This window comes from Lepidochelys olivacea (genome assembly GCF_965140295.1).
Source record: "Lepidochelys olivacea isolate rLepOli2 genome assembly, chromosome: 7".
NCBI classification, from domain to species: Eukaryota; Metazoa; Chordata; order Testudines; family Cheloniidae; genus Lepidochelys; species Lepidochelys olivacea.
The window spans coordinates 81,096,530-81,112,224 of record NC_140417.1 but is presented as its reverse complement, the minus strand read 5'-3'; the positions used below and the strand labels follow the sequence as shown (position 1 = coordinate 81,112,224).

At 39.6% G+C, this 15,695-nt stretch overlaps 1 protein-coding gene across 1 annotated transcript in view; it reads left to right on the top strand.

Moving 5' to 3' along the window:
• The window catches only part of CTNNA3 (catenin alpha 3), a 928,050-nt gene that overhangs the window by 190,804 nt on the left and 721,551 nt on the right, over positions 1–15,695 (top strand). The gene's annotated exons all lie outside the window — the stretch shown is intronic.

Sequence of the window (15,695 nt, the reverse complement as noted above, 5' to 3'; positions counted from 1 at the left end):
ATGGGTGGAGGTTTGGGAGGGGTGCGGTCAGGAGACAGGGAGCAGGGGGGGTTGGAGAGGGGGTGGGGTCCTGGAGGGGCAGTTAGGGACAGGGGTCCCAAGAGGGTACGGTCAGGGGACAAGAAGTGGGGGTGTGTGGATGGGTCAGGGGTCCCGGGGGGCCTGTCAGGGGGCAGGGGTGTGGATAGGGGTCGGGGTGGTCAGGGGACAAGGAGCAGGGGTGTTGGATGGGTGGGGAATTCTGAGGGGGGCAGTCAGGGGGTGGGAAGTGGGAGGGGGCGGATAGAGGGCAGGGGCCAGGCTGTTTGGGGAGGCACAGCATTCCCTACCCGGCCCTCCATACCGTTTCACAACCCCGGTGTGGCTCTCGGGCCAAAAAGTTTGCCCACCCCTGCACTAAACGGCATTCCCCTAGTGCATTGACCTGTGGGAGTAATAATTTGTGCCCCCATTGTCTCCTATGAGGACTACATCTCCCACAATGCAATGTGGACCCAGCTGCAAATGCAGTTTAATGTTTAACAAAACAAAATTAAACATTCTGGTATGTCAGAATGTTTCATTTTGATCAAAAATGTTGAAACTAGAGGTTTTGATTTTTCTGAATAGAAATGGGGTTTTAGAATTTCAGTTCTGCAATAAAATTGGAAAATTTCAACTTTTTGTCCAATTTCAGGCCAAAACCAAATATTGAAATATTAGCATTTCCTATGGGATGGAAATTCCAAATTTTGTTCACCTCTGCTAAGTTCCATTGACTGAGGTTTACACAAGGAAGTCATACTGAACGATTGAATGGACATCTAGCTTGAGAACCCTTACCTTCATTTATTAGAAGCTACCTCACTCATGTAAAACTAATGAAATTCCTTCACTTCTTTTGTGTATTGGTGCACAGATGTAGCCCATTCTTAATTATTGGCAACATTATAGATTTCTGCAGTCTATTGGCTCAAACTTTCATGCTGCTCGTATTATCTATGTATTCTTTAGAGCCAGAATCCTCTCAAACTTTAAGCAATGGGTAAAAATGTGTGCCTTGTGCCTGTCTCTTGTACTAATGGGTGGGGAAGAGTTTTGAGAGAAATCCAAAGTTCCAAACCTCTGCCTTCCTGTTACCTTAAATATCTCCTTTCTGTATGCATCTCTGTGTTATGCAAGTCATTTGATCAGAGTGCTTTGTTTTTCAGACATTATTAGAGCATATCCATGGTAATGCATAATAAATCAGAATTAATTAACTTTAAACATTTTTTCATTTGTTTATTAAAACAATCTTGCTATTTATGCTTTTTGGATTTCACTTGAAATGATAAAAATTAAAGAGGCTGATACATTTTAAGTGGCAATCTGCAAGATGAATAAATGTGCTTATCTAATAGGTTCTTTGCAAGGATAATATCTAATTTTTGCAGGAATGTGTAGTCTAAAAACCAAGAAATCAACTCCTTTATTTGCAGTTTTTCTTGAGAAATACTAATGCTGTAAATTATACAGCTGTTCTTCCCCTGTATGGATTTTGTAGTACTCAGAGCGATTTATAGGTCCAGAGTGCAGCTGCTCAAAGTCATTTATTCTCAGTTCTGTATTAAATCTATCATATACAAATCCATTAACATTCAGTACAGAGCTCAAGGGCTTAAGACCTTTTTTTCCCTCTGAGTTGCTATCCTGAAAATGTTCGCAAGGTTTTCAGAAAACATTTTTAAAAAGATTAAACTGATATATTAAAAAAGGGAGCCATTCTTAGTGTTTCTCTTTGGTGAATATTTGAAACCAGCTCATTTTGCAATATGGGCTGAACAGCCAAGACAAAAATCTTCTGTGAACATTAACAAATTGGGAATGCTAGTAAGTTTGTTTTGATGAATTACAATTTCAGTTTAGTTTGCTTGTGTGCCACCTTTAAGGTATGTCATCTGTGTACATATGTTCATGTTTCATAAATTTAATATCTCCTGCAACTTTTTTAGGATCATGTGTCTATCCTTGAAGGAGAGAGTGCAGCTTTGATTCAGTTTATTTAACCATACTGAAGTTTTTAATATAAAAATGGGACCTATGCTTATATGAAATATTTGGGAAGTATAAAAAATGTGTATGTCAAGTTACATACATTGTAGTTATAATAGTAATTATGATGTGACAAGAAAACCAGAGGCAAGGGGGCACAGCTATTTCTCAAATCAGGGGTGTCCCTCGGAGGGTGCGGGGCCTGGGACAAATCAGCCTCCCCGCTAGTGTCCTTGCCGTCCGCCCAGTACACCTGCCCACCTGGCCTCCGCTTGCTGCCTCCTCCCCTGCTCACTTCCCTCCCGCCTGCCTGCCCACCATTCTTCTCCTCACCGTCCGCCCGCCCACCTGCCTCCACCCACCTCTCGAATGCCTGCCTGCCGCTCACCTCCCCGTTCACCTCCTCATCCCGCTCGCCTACCCACCTTCTGCCTCACCTCCCTGCCCTCCTCCTCACCTGAATATCGGGACAAATGGCATCCCAATTGTACATCGGTTGGGATGTGGGACAAAGAGCTAAATATTGGGACAGACCCGATTTTATTGAAGCCCATGGGCCACACAAAGCATGGGGCCCATGGCAGTCACTCCAGTTTGCCCTACCCAAGGGATGGCTCTGTCTCAAATATGTATTATCTAACAGAATAGCTCTTGAAATGGCTGCCTGATAGCTATGTAGCTCTTTATCCTTGATGATTTCACATTGTTGAAGCCAAGCTATCTAAAAAACTTGAATGGATCTGTGTCCAGGACCATGAGAAACTGATAGCTGGGTGAGTCTGACCCGATTTATTATAGAAAGAAGATGCTGAGCTCTTTGTGTAGATCGGATATAACACAAAGTGTATGCAATGAAAAGAAGGATAAGATGCACCTGTGCTAAAACAAAAAGGCCGATCAGAGTGGCATCTGACAACTTGGAAATTAATGGAAACCATTGAGGATCTCTCATATCATCATGTATCGGTATTCATGACTATACATTTCAGGTGTTTCTAATGGCCTATCACCATGGGTATGAAATAGTTTTCCCATTCAGTGAGAATTTTTGAGATCTCTAAAATTTTCCTATCTTGAATTGGGACAAAAAGGTGAATCTTAAATTTTTGTGAACTGAAAATCTGGGGAAAGAAATATCAGATGAAGTGAGTTGAAATGTTTTTGTTTTGATGTTGACTTTTTTTTATTTTTTAGGCTTTTTAATTGTAAATTAATTAAAACTTCTAAATAAAGTCATTTTGACCTGAAAAACTGAATGTTTTTGTTTAGACAATGTGTAACCTGGACATTTTGACAATTTAAAAACTGTTTTCAATTTTTTCCCAACCACAAATGTGTCTAAACCAACGCTTTCTCATAAACTATTTTGGTTTTGATGAATCAGCATTTTCTGATAAGTTTTGTTGAAAAATTCCCAAACAGCTATAATCACTGATATCCAAGTGCCCACTTATATCATATTTACTGATGGTATTTTGTGCTTTTCATACCTATGACATACCTAAAAATGAAAGGCACTGTATAAAATCCAATTCTAAATATTATAGTTTTGTGTTTTTATAAGACTTTGACATACAGAATTTTCCCAATCCTACATTCCTTTCAGACCTCAAATTCCCATTTGAATCAACAGAAGTTGGTCCTACTTTATCATATCTTCCTCTCGCCTTTCTTGGCTCTGCCACAGAGTTGGAGTATAAACCTAGGTATGCTATTTAAACTGTCTGTGCCTCAGTTTCCCCATTTGTATAATCTCAGAAGTGCTATGAAGTTTTGAGATCTTTATCATAGAAATATAGGGCTGGAAGGGACCTCAAAGTCATCAAATCCAGCCCTCTGTGCTGTGGCAGGACCAGGTAAATCTACAGCAGCCCTGTCAGGTGTTTGTCCAACCTGAGTTTAAAAACTTCCAGTGATGGGGATTCCACAACCTCCCTTAGAACCTTATTCCAGATCTTAATTACCCTTATAGTTAGAAAGCTTTTTCTAATATCTGACTTTAAATCTCTCCTGCTGCAGATTAAGTCCATTACTACTTGTCTTACCTTCAGTGACCATGAAGAACAATTGATCACAGTCCTGTTTATAATAGCCCTTAATATATGTGAAAACTATTTTCTTTTCTCCAGACTAAACATGCCCAGTTTTTGTAACTTTCCTCTTTGGTTGGATTTTCTAAAGCTTGTATCATTTTTGTTGCTCTCCTCTGGACTCTCTCCAATTTGTCCACATCTTTCCTAAAGTGTGGTGCCCAGACCTGGACACACTACCCCAGTTGCGGCCTCACCAGTGCTGAATAGAGTGGGACAGTTACCTCCCATCTCTTACATACAACGCTCCTGTTAATACAGCCCATAATGATATTGGCCTTTTTCGCAGCTGCATCACTTTGTTGACTCATATTCAGTTTGTGATCCACTATAACCTCAGATCCTTTTCAGCAGTTCTACCATCAGTTATTCCCCATTTTGTAGTTTTGCATTTGATTTTTTTTCCTTCATAAGTGAAGTACTCTTCCCTGGACTTTATTGAATTTCATCTTATCTAATTCAGACCAATTCTCTAGTTTGTCAAGGTCATTTGGAATTCTAATGCTGTTATCCAAAGTGCTAGCAACCCCTCCCCTCTTGGTGTCATCTGAAAATTTTGTAAGCATACTCTCCACTCCATTATCCAAGTCATTAATGAAAATATGAATAGTATCGGACCCAGGACTGACCCCTGCAGGACCCCAATAAATATGTCCTACCAGTTTGACAGCAAACAATTGAGTACGGAGTTTCAATCAGTTGTGCACGCACCCACCTTATAGTAACTCCATCTGGACTACATTTCCCTAGTTTGCTTATGAGAATGTCATATGGGACAGCATGAAAAGCCTTACTAATCTCAATAGATTTCACATCTATTGCTCCCCTCACCCCCATCCACGAGGCCAGTAACCCTGTCAAAGAAGGAAATTAGATTGGTTTGCCATGACAAATCCATGCTGGCTATTCCTTATAACCCTGTTACCCTCCAGGTGCTTATAAATTGTTTAATAATTTGTTTCAGTATCTTTCCAGGTATTGAAGTTAGGCTGACTGGTCTATAATTCTCTGTCTCCTCTTTGTTCCCCTTTTTAAAGATAGGTACTATGTTTGCCCATCTGCAGTCATGTGGGACTTCACCCACCCTCCATGAGTTCTTGAAGATAATTGCTAATGGTTCCTAGATTTCCTCAGCTAGTTCCTTAAGTATCCACGGATGAATTTCATCTGGCCCTGACAACTTGAATACATCTAGTTTATCTAAATATTCCTTTGCCTGTTCTTTCCCTAATTTGGCTTTCATTCCTTCCCCTTTTTGTTAATATTAATTGAGTTGAGTATCTGTTCTTCATTAACCTTTTTAGTGAAGACTAAAGCAAAATAGCCTTTAAACGCGACAGCTTTCTATGATGCTAGCCAAGTATAGAGTGCCATTACTGTTGTTAAATTTGTTCTTAGAGATGCTTTGTTGTCCTGCGTGGCCCTTACCTTTCCCTTTGTCCATCCACTTTTTTCCCCTCTCCATTTGTTTGTTTTAATGTTTTGCTCGGTTGGCTTATTCTCTTGCATACCATACCATACCAGCTGTGCAAATAACTGATTTTTTTGATTCATTAGAAATTCATTAGAATTTCTTAATTTTTAATTTTCATTAGAAATTAAGTGTTTTGGGCTGATTCAAAGAGGAAATTTTTGAAGACTATTGGTGAATCAAAAAGTTAGAAAAATTAATTTGGGGATGAACAATATGAGTAAATATTAAATATTAAAAATAAAGTGGAAGGAAAAATTGAAACAAAGTTGTTTTGAATTAAGAAAAGTCAAAACAAAACATTTCATTTTTTGGGGGATTTTTTTAACCCCCCCTTTTTTTTAATGGAAAAAATTGGTGAAATTGACATGAATTTGCAAAATGTTTTGATCCAGCTGAATGTGCATTTCTTATCAAAATAGGGTTTTGGTTGAAAAATTTCACCAGCTCTAATGTACAGTTAATCTCCAGGTTGTCTTGATATGGAACAGAAAAATTATTCTTTACATGCCTGTATGTATGTGTTCTAAACAGTTCCTGTTCTAGCCAATTGTTCTTCTGTTTTATATTTATTTGGAAATAGCACCAGATTTCAAAAGCCTCAGACTTTGTCTTTGTATTTTTCAAGGTCCAGGGTGTTAGATCACTACTTTGTGAGGCTGCTAGTGGCAGCTATTATTTTACCCAATGTAGAAAACGCTCCTCACTCATAACTTTCAGCAGTTGAATTATGAATCATTCTAACTGACTACGAAAATGCTTTTTAATGGTTGTGGTAGTGACTCATTAAAATGTTAGAAAAAATAATACTGGTACAGCTATTTCTACAGGACGGATCTTGTTGGCTGATATGGGCTATTGCTGTGACATCAAGCACTGAAAATAAGGCCCTGTACAGGCAAAGACTTGTATACTAGGAGTAGGCCATTGACTCACAGGATGAAATTTTGGTCATATTACAGTCAATAGAAGTGTCACCATTGATTTCAATGGGACAAGATTGGATCCAGGCCCTTATTCGTGATAACACTGAATTTGGAAAATCATGATAATACTTGAGATATGCAGTTTATACATTTGTCTTCAAAATGTAACAAACTGACAACAGAAGGCTACCAGTAAATCTAATCTTTTTGAAATTGTGCATACACTTACATTTTTGTATAAGCTAGCAAACAGGCTGCTTGAATTTTAGAGTTCCAATCACTTTTTAATCATTATCATGTGTCTTAAGTTTATATGTTTCTATTATACCGCATTCCTGGAGCAGTATGGGAACTTTCCAGGAGCCAAAATAATTGAAATATTTTGATGATTAAGATAAGATAAGATAAGTCAGTTTTTGAAATGGACTCAGTGAGAAAAGATATGGTGTAAATTAGAGATGAAATCTTTTGACTCAGGATCCTGATTTAGAACACTTTAAACTTTGGGATTGTTTGGATCTGTGGTCTGGTTTTGGCTTCATATAATTATGGGGGTCACTTGCAATGTTTGGATCCAAATATAGGTACACACAAGCCCAAAGTTCAGAGGAGCTTGGATGTTATTTTTATTTTGGTCCATTTCAATCAAAAATACAATCACAACAGAAGGTTAATGCAATAATTTAGAAATAGAAAACAAATCTATCCACGAGATTAAAGTCCACAGGAAATTTATTGGTAGTGTTTGGCCACTGAAGAGACTGGGTTCTTGAAGTTGCTGTAGATGCACCAAAAATAGAGCTTTCCCCCACTCCTCTGCAAAGTCCACAAGCTCCTGTCCAGTGGAACAGTTGCATTAGTTGACAATTTGATAAATCCAGCTCAGAAACAATGGCAGGCATTTCTTGTTGTGGGTTTTTTTATTCATTTCATGGATGAAATGAACTGGATTTGAACCAGGTTTCCTGTGTCTGTGATGGTGGGTCTGTGCCTAGAGGGGACAAATGTAAAGACTACTGTCTCTGGATTTAGATCAATATAATTTACAGAAGTTCTAGAGGTGTCAGGGGAAGTTTGGCTTCTGATCTGTGGAAAAATTCTCTTGATCTCTTTGAGATCCTTCATATCCAACAGAGATCCATTCCTCACAATCTTTCTATATCTCATCCCTTGAGATTTTCCCGTTCCCCCACCTGTTCTTTCTATTCCCTATCTCCTCACAGAGATTATCCACTTTGTCATCTTTCTTCCCCTCCTTTAAAAATTAATTGTGTGATACAGTTCTTAAGTTTTTGTATCTTAAAATGTGCTGTTGAACATTCATTTAAGTGAATCCTTTCATTCTGGATTAACATATTAGCTGGTTGCTTCTGCTGAAGTGATACCAGTGAAACAGTTAAAGAAGTTAACATTTAAACTGCCATCATTGGAATTTCTTCCAGATTCTTCCCTCAGGAGGTGTCAGGGTGAAGTTTTCCCTCCTGCTATGGAGGTCAAACCTCCTACTTCCACCAAAGAGGCTACAAAGTGCCTTATTACAGGCCATCTTCATGGAGTCCTCAGGTCTGATCTGTACCGTCTTTGGTCCCCTGCTATTCTTCTGTGACTGACTCTGCTCTTTAAAGAGGGGCTCTCTTGGTGAAGTGGGGCTACAGGGAAGCCTCAAGCTATACACACTTTTGCAAGTATTCGCTGGGAGCTAAAGGAAGAAGGAGGGAACAGTGTGCACCGAGACCCTGTACCTGGTAAATCCCTTCTCAGCCAGCCCTGTTGTTGTTTGGTGTGCCTAGGAATACCTTCTACAAGATGCTATGAGGGGGACAGTGACATAGAGGCCTGTAAAGGACCCTCTGTATGGATCTCAGAAGGATGATTAGATCATAGAGAAATAATAAATTGTTGTAAAAGCATTAAAATAACAGTTGGTGTTAAAAACTTCCTCGTCTGGCACCTACACTGCTGGTGTTTCTGTATGAGTGTAGCCATTTGTCATTCATTTTTTCAAGGACCAATCGTATACTTCCACGTTCTGCTGTGACTGATGCAGCTTTGCTTTCCATCACTCTGTGAGGTGTACACACAAGTGTTCCCGTTTCTGTCAATCTGTTGCCATGATTGGTTGTTTTCATATTTAGTCTTACAATGGATTCTAAACAGTCTTGGTCACCACACGATTATGTCAAGTTCAGACCTCTTTACTTTCAATGGTGGACATTAACTTGACAGTTCTGACATATCAATGATTAATATATGAGTGATTTCTGACAATGAAGACTGGATTCTCTTTTTTACTGAAACAAATGCTATATTTGGCTTAAAAGATAACATGGTGTTTAAATTACACATGTCAACTTGTATACAGTGTTGTAGCTGTATTGGTCCCAGGATATTAGAGAGACAAGGTGGGTGAGGTAACATCTTTCATTGGCCCAACTTCTGTTGGAGAGAGACATGGACTGAATAGAGACACTGGATTTATTTATTACAACAATTTATAACCCACGAAACCCCACTATTCTAGCTTTTTCCCCCTTTACCCCCGATGAATGGAGAGGCATTCATGGGCCATTTTACCTTGAATGGTCCCTTGAAATATGTGTTAACTACTTGTGCTAAACAATCTGCTCCACCTTGTATTTAGCTGTGACACTCTGGGTACATTTGCCAGACCTGAAGAAGAGTTCTGTGTAAACTTGCCAGCTTCTCTCTCTTATCAACAGAAGTTGGTGCAATAAAATATATTACCTACGAGTCTCTCTAGTACAGTGGTTCTCAAACTATTGTACTGGTGACTCCTTTCACATAGCAAGCCTCTGAGTGTGACCCCCCTTATAAATGAAAAACACTTGTTTATATATTTTAACACCATTATAAATGCTGGAGGCAAAGCGGGGCTTGGGGTGGAGGTTGACAGCTCGCGACACCCCATGTAATAACCTCGCGACCCCCTGAGGGGTCCCAACCCCCAGTTTGAGAACCCCTGCTCGAGTATGTAAACTTAACACTGAAAAGTCCAAATGCAGAGCTGACTACAGATTCTGAGCAACTCGTTACTAATTCCAGCCCTTCAGTGTCCCAGAAATCCAAACCGAGTTAAGATTTAAACACTGAAATGTTGACAAAAGTAGATAGGGCTAACAATATAATGTCATAAAATGCCCGGCCTTTTATAAAACTTAGAAATGTCTTACTGCAACAATGTGGAAATTTGGGCAGTAGGTTCTGCATTGATTGTGCCAAGATGTTAAAAAGGAAGCCCTGGGCAGTGCATTAATTAGGGAAGGGTAGAAAAGGTTTGGAGGCTCTAGGACCCTGGATAAGGATGCAGATCATCCTGATATCAGGAGCTGCATGTGGGTGCACATTAGTAATGAATTATTGGTGAGTCTTAAAAGCAGATAGAGTCAGTTGCAGGCAGAATATAAAAGGAGTTGGCGCCTTGTTTAATATCTCTTTTTATTTCTAAGGCTCCTAACACTTGTATTTGAGTATCATTATTTTTATTATTCATTCCTCTTGTTCTTGCCATTTTTCTCTTGAAGTTTCACACCATCTTAAAAGAGAAAATTGTATTAATTTGAATACCTAGCCTTTATACAGCACGTTTTATCAGTAGATTTGAAAGCACTTTCATCCACATTTTTCAGATGGGAACATGAGTTACAGAGAGGTGAAGTGACTTACCCAAGATCACCTATCAAGCTGGTGAACTCTAGGGTACAGATGTGGGGACCTGCATGAAAACCGCCTAAGCTTATTTTTACCAGCTTAGGTTAAAACTTCCCCAAGGTACAAACTATTTTACCTTTTGCCCTTGGACTTTATTGCTGCCACCACCAAGCGTCTAACAGATATATAACTGGGAAACAGCCCGCTTGGAAAATATCTTGTCTCCTCATTGGTCATTTTGGTCAGGTGCCAGCGAGGTTATCCTAGCTTCTTAACCCTTTACAGGTGAAAGGGTTTTTCCTCTGGCCAGGAAGGATTTTAAAGGTGTTTACCCTTCCCTTTATATTTATGACATCACCAACAAGTAATAGCAGAACTGAGACTAAAGCCCATGTCTCTTTAGTCCAAGTCCAGTGCTCTGTCTACCAGATCTCACTGCCTCACCCTTTATTCTGCTTTTCTTCCTTTTGATGAATTCATCTAGTTTTTCTGTGTATCTCAGTCTACCCCCTTCCCTCCCTCCCACATTGCTTCAGAGCTCTTTCCTTTGCTCCTGATCTTCAACCAATGACAATTTCTTCTGCAGCTGCTCAAGGTCACAATGGGTTTTTGAGTTTAAGGACCTTTCTTCTGCTGGGTGAAGCAGGGGTTTTGTGATTCCTTGTGATAAACCTGCTCCCTCTGTAACTGTGTTGGTATATGACAGTATGTCTACAGTAGGAAAAAAGGTTGTGTTTTTAACATGTTAGGTAGCATGTTAACTAGTGTGTGTTCAAATTCTAGGGTACAAAATGCAAGTTGTAGTTTTAACACATATAAGCTGGTTAACATAAACCCTCATTTCACCCTGGCTAATGTGTGTTAAAACTACACTTGCCTTTTAATACATTTTAGTTAACATAAATTAGCTGACTAAACACATTTAAAATACTTTCCCCCCTTCTCCTAGTGAAGACAAGCCTTGAGAGGGTGGCTAAGGTGTGGAATTTTGCTGCAAGCTGGCTCAGTTTGAGCACCAGTGATGTTATGCTGCTTTGATGCGTTTGCTATGGATAAAAATCCAGATGTGGCATCTACTTTCCTTTTATATCCTAATCTGATAATTGACTGAATTAAACTTCCAGAATATTTAATATTCTGCATTTTTCTATTTTAGTGGGAGATAAATTAAATGAAAACACTTGGAGGTTTGCCAAAGTAATCTTTAAGATACCTGATTACTAACTTTCAACTATGTTTATAAACTGCTTTAAGATCTGAAAAGATACAGAGAGACTTCTGTGAGCTAACTATTTCATTCCCACTTAGTCAGATGTGGGGAAAGCAGGAGCGCCCCTCCTTGTTGCTTTAAATTTTAAAATTCTAGCTTCCTGCCATACGGCACTATCGGAGAAGACAGCTAGTCTCTATGATAAAAGTGTTGGCTTCACGTCACAGGAAATGCCCTTCTGCTGTCATTCAGTGACAATGAAGTCCAGAGGCTCTCTTCTCCTGTCAAAAAAGAGAGGAAAATAATTAAGTGAGAAAATCCTGTTTGATCTCCTAAATATTTTTGCTCTTCATTTTGTAAAGGCTTCAAACAGTATTTTTAACTGTTTTTAAACCAAGGGAATCTCTCTCACTTCCTTTACCCAACCCCATGTTGCCCTGTCCGCACTAGGAGCAGGAATGTTGTGTTGCCAAGCAGGGCTCACCCAAAAACTACGATGTAAAGTTTCCTAATGCAATTCTGCTTAGCATGAGTTTAACACTGTTTCACTGACCAGTGTGGACAGGAAGGCTTTTGAAAAAACAGCCACACAGAAACAGTATTGAGAAAGTAGGGATAGGGATGGATTTTTTAAAGATGATTTAGGTACCTAAAGAGGCATGTAAGTGCTTATTGAGATTATTAAAAGTGTATCAGCAGGGGAAAACAATGGGATTTAGATGTCTAACCTGTGTCTGAAAGTCTCACTTAAGTATTTGTTTGCCTCTTTAGGTGCCTAACTACCTTTGAAGATTTGGTCCTACCTCTAGTTTCTGAATATAGTTGGGTTATTGGTTCTGTTACTGCAAACAGATCTGCTAAAATTTTGTTTGACTTCATTGGGATTCCTCATAGTAGTAAAGATTTACTTAAGTGGGTTTGTTTTCAGTATCAGGGTTATAGTCCATTTGTAAAAGCAAACAATGTCATAGCCATATCTTTGTTTGAACATTGTTTCTCGCACTTTTACAACTGCTTGTGTGGATGTGGCCTCTCTATATTGGATGGGTTTAAATGTGTGGTTGGTACTTGGGTATAATATCTGCACCTTATTCTAGAAGTCAATGAAGAACTTGGGAGAGAGGAGAGATTCTTCATAGTAGGTAGGTTAAGTCTTAAGTATGCAAAATCATCAGGAAAAACATTGTGTTCCAAAAGTAGAGCAGCAAATGTCCCCTGAAACCTGAAAAAGTTTAGGGAGTGGGATGCTGACAAGGAACAGGTAGGTTTTGTAATGGTTTGTATTTTAATTGAAAGGCTCTATCTTCCAGACTCTAAAGGTCATGTTGTAATCTGGTCTTGCCTAGTTCAGAGAGATGTGAGTATTCTGTGATTCTTTAAAGATAGCTGCAGGTGACTTTGGAATAAGCTATTAAAAATGTTGACTTTTAAAACAGTATCCAAATTCATTTGCAAATATTACTACTTTATTTATATGATGATTTTACAAGTTACACATCTCTTTCCATGTCACTAAAATCCAACCCATCAGTTTGGCCCAGTTCCCTAACTCCTTGTTCTGTTCATACTAGCATTCCATGAAGGTACTTCCCTAGGTTGTACTAAGACACGGAATGAAAGTGTCTTGATTTTGACAAGTTTCCTGTCTGCTTGTGCCAAATGCTTACTTCCATAAATGTAAGGTGTCATGGGTTACTTAACATAAGTGAACAGGATTATAGTAATAGGCCAGTTTAGGCTATATCATTGTTACCATATTTGTGCTTAATGTTATTGATGCTTAATGAGTGTGTGTGTGTGTGTGTGTGTGTGTGTGTGCATGCGTGCACGCACGCACTTGCTAACCAGCATATATTAGTCAACAAAAGAAAACCAACTATGTGCCTATGTACCATTTTGGGGGCACCTAAGACCTGTGTTTAGGTATCACTGTGATCCATAAAACTCTCGCTCGTCTGCGTCCTAACCTGTAGGTGCCTAAACTCTGTCAGCTTCTGGCCATGTGGGTGCCCAGGGACATATCTCCTTCCTGAGCATGTGCACTATTGCTCATGATAGGTGTCTTGACACCTAAGCCTCAGAGCAATTCACGTTTGGCGGCCTAAGTCATGTGTGTATGGGGTTGATTCCAGTATGTGGCCCCTGAGCATGCCTACTGAATTGAACTGCTCAGGTAAGTTCACACAAAATCATCAGAGGGAGAAGGACCTCTCTTATAACCTTTATGCTCAGTCAGGATGTGGGAGACCCCTATTTCAAGTCCCCCTCTCATCCAGGGGAGAAGGGATTTGAATGGGGATCTGCAACCTCTCAGGTGAGTGCCATGGCTACTAGGCTATGGAATATTCTGACATGGGGCTCTCTCAATCTCCTCTATTGAAGTTTTTCCACTTTAATTAAACAATGAGATACTTACATATTAATTGGGCCAGAGAAAGAGAATGATTCAATAGTCTAATGTTTAGGGCACTCACCTGAGATGTAGCAGATCCCTCTTCAGATCTTTTGTGGGGACTTGAATTGGGGTCTTCCACATTCTGGGTGAGTACCTTATCTAATACGCTAAAGGTTTAAGGAAGGTCCCACAGTTGGTTTGTTTCAGATCTTGCATGCAACTTAGGCAGCTGAGCATTGATCTTCCCCCAGTTTGTGGATCACTAGCAGAGCAAAGTGCTTTCATGTAGCCCAGACTTAGGTATCTATATCTGAGAGAGGAATAGAGTTTACAATACACTCATTCTGGTCAGTGTCTCCTATTGGCTAGCTTAGGCTTCCACTCCTAGTCTGTGGCTTTGTGGACTGTATTCGTATGCATCTGTCTCTCCCCTCTCATTGCATCAGGAGACTACGAACCTAACTCAGGCTTTGTGGATCAGTGTTTTCCTGAGATTTTCTAGGTGCCACAAAACTGAGCATTGCAATGCCCAGGTCCCTGCATGCATCCCACCTATGGAGAGTGGATGTTGAGAAGAGATTTTTAGTTCAGAGAATAATTAGGATATGGAACAGGCTGATAGAGGCTATAACTGAAGATCAAATAATTTAATTGTGGAATGGATGAATATCTAGAAACTTGGAGCATTTCTGAATAAACCTGCATATAGGTTGCTGTGATAACACAGCTCATTAGAAACCCTAAAAATATCTGTACTATCCACAGAGCTTCATGTTCTTGGATGTTTAGTTTCAAAAGGTGGAGCTTCCTCAGAGAGCTGGTGTACTGCCCCTGAGTCAAATATAAGGTGCCTGCTTACTGAGTTTGACATGAAAAGTAGAGGGGCTATATGTATTTATATAACATGCCAAGTGTTGAGCTTATTGTTAAGCATGATTGCCTTTTTATGGTTTTTGATTTCACTTGTCATACCTACTTAAATCCTGGAGTCCTTACTGAGGCACAAATCTTGAATTTTGCCATGAGAAGGACTTAAGGATTTGGCTTGATACAAGGGCATGATTCAATTCACCCAAAGTGAGAAATACTTAGGAGTAGTAAAAATCCAGCTAACTGGAGTGTTGGATTGACTTAACATTGACTCCAGGCTCTCTGACCCTCTATAGCATAAATCAAGAGAATTCTGTAATGACATACAATTTTGGGCATGTGGTTATAGGGAAACATAAAATCATGAACTATTTGAACTTAGACCTTGTCTACACCACAGGGGAAATTTGATCTAAGCTATGCAATTTGAGTTATGTGAATAGCGTAACTCAAATTGACGTAGCTTAGACCTACTTACCACGGGGTCCACACTACACGATGTTGACAGGAGATGCTCTCCCGTCAACTCCCCCTACTCTTCTTGATCAGGTGGGAGAGCGATTCCACGGTTGATTTAGCAGGTCTTCGCTAGACCTGCTAAATTGAACGCCGATGCATCAATCACCTCTCATCGATCCCCCAGTAAGTGTAGACAAGCCATTAGTAACTTTATTGGATACCTACAGAGTCAGAGCCTTTGCTTTCCAATCCTTTTCATAATGATTGTTTTATTTATTTGTATATAAAAAAATTAAATAACATTCTTGGCTGCATAGTCACTAGACACCTTGCTAAGACCACAACAAGGTGCAGCGCAATGTGAGGGTGGGATTATGTTGTATGAAAGAACCCAGCTCTGTAATGTGGGATTTCATTTATACAACAGCTTATTGATGATTAAAAAGACATATTACGCAATAGTTCAATTTATCCTAAGCAAATGATCAATGAGGGAAGCAGTGATCTGCTTCTGTTTAAGGCTCCCTCTGTGTTGCTTTGCCCCTGAGTCTTCCAAATTATCCTGAGGAAGCAAGATCTGGTTTGGTGGTCC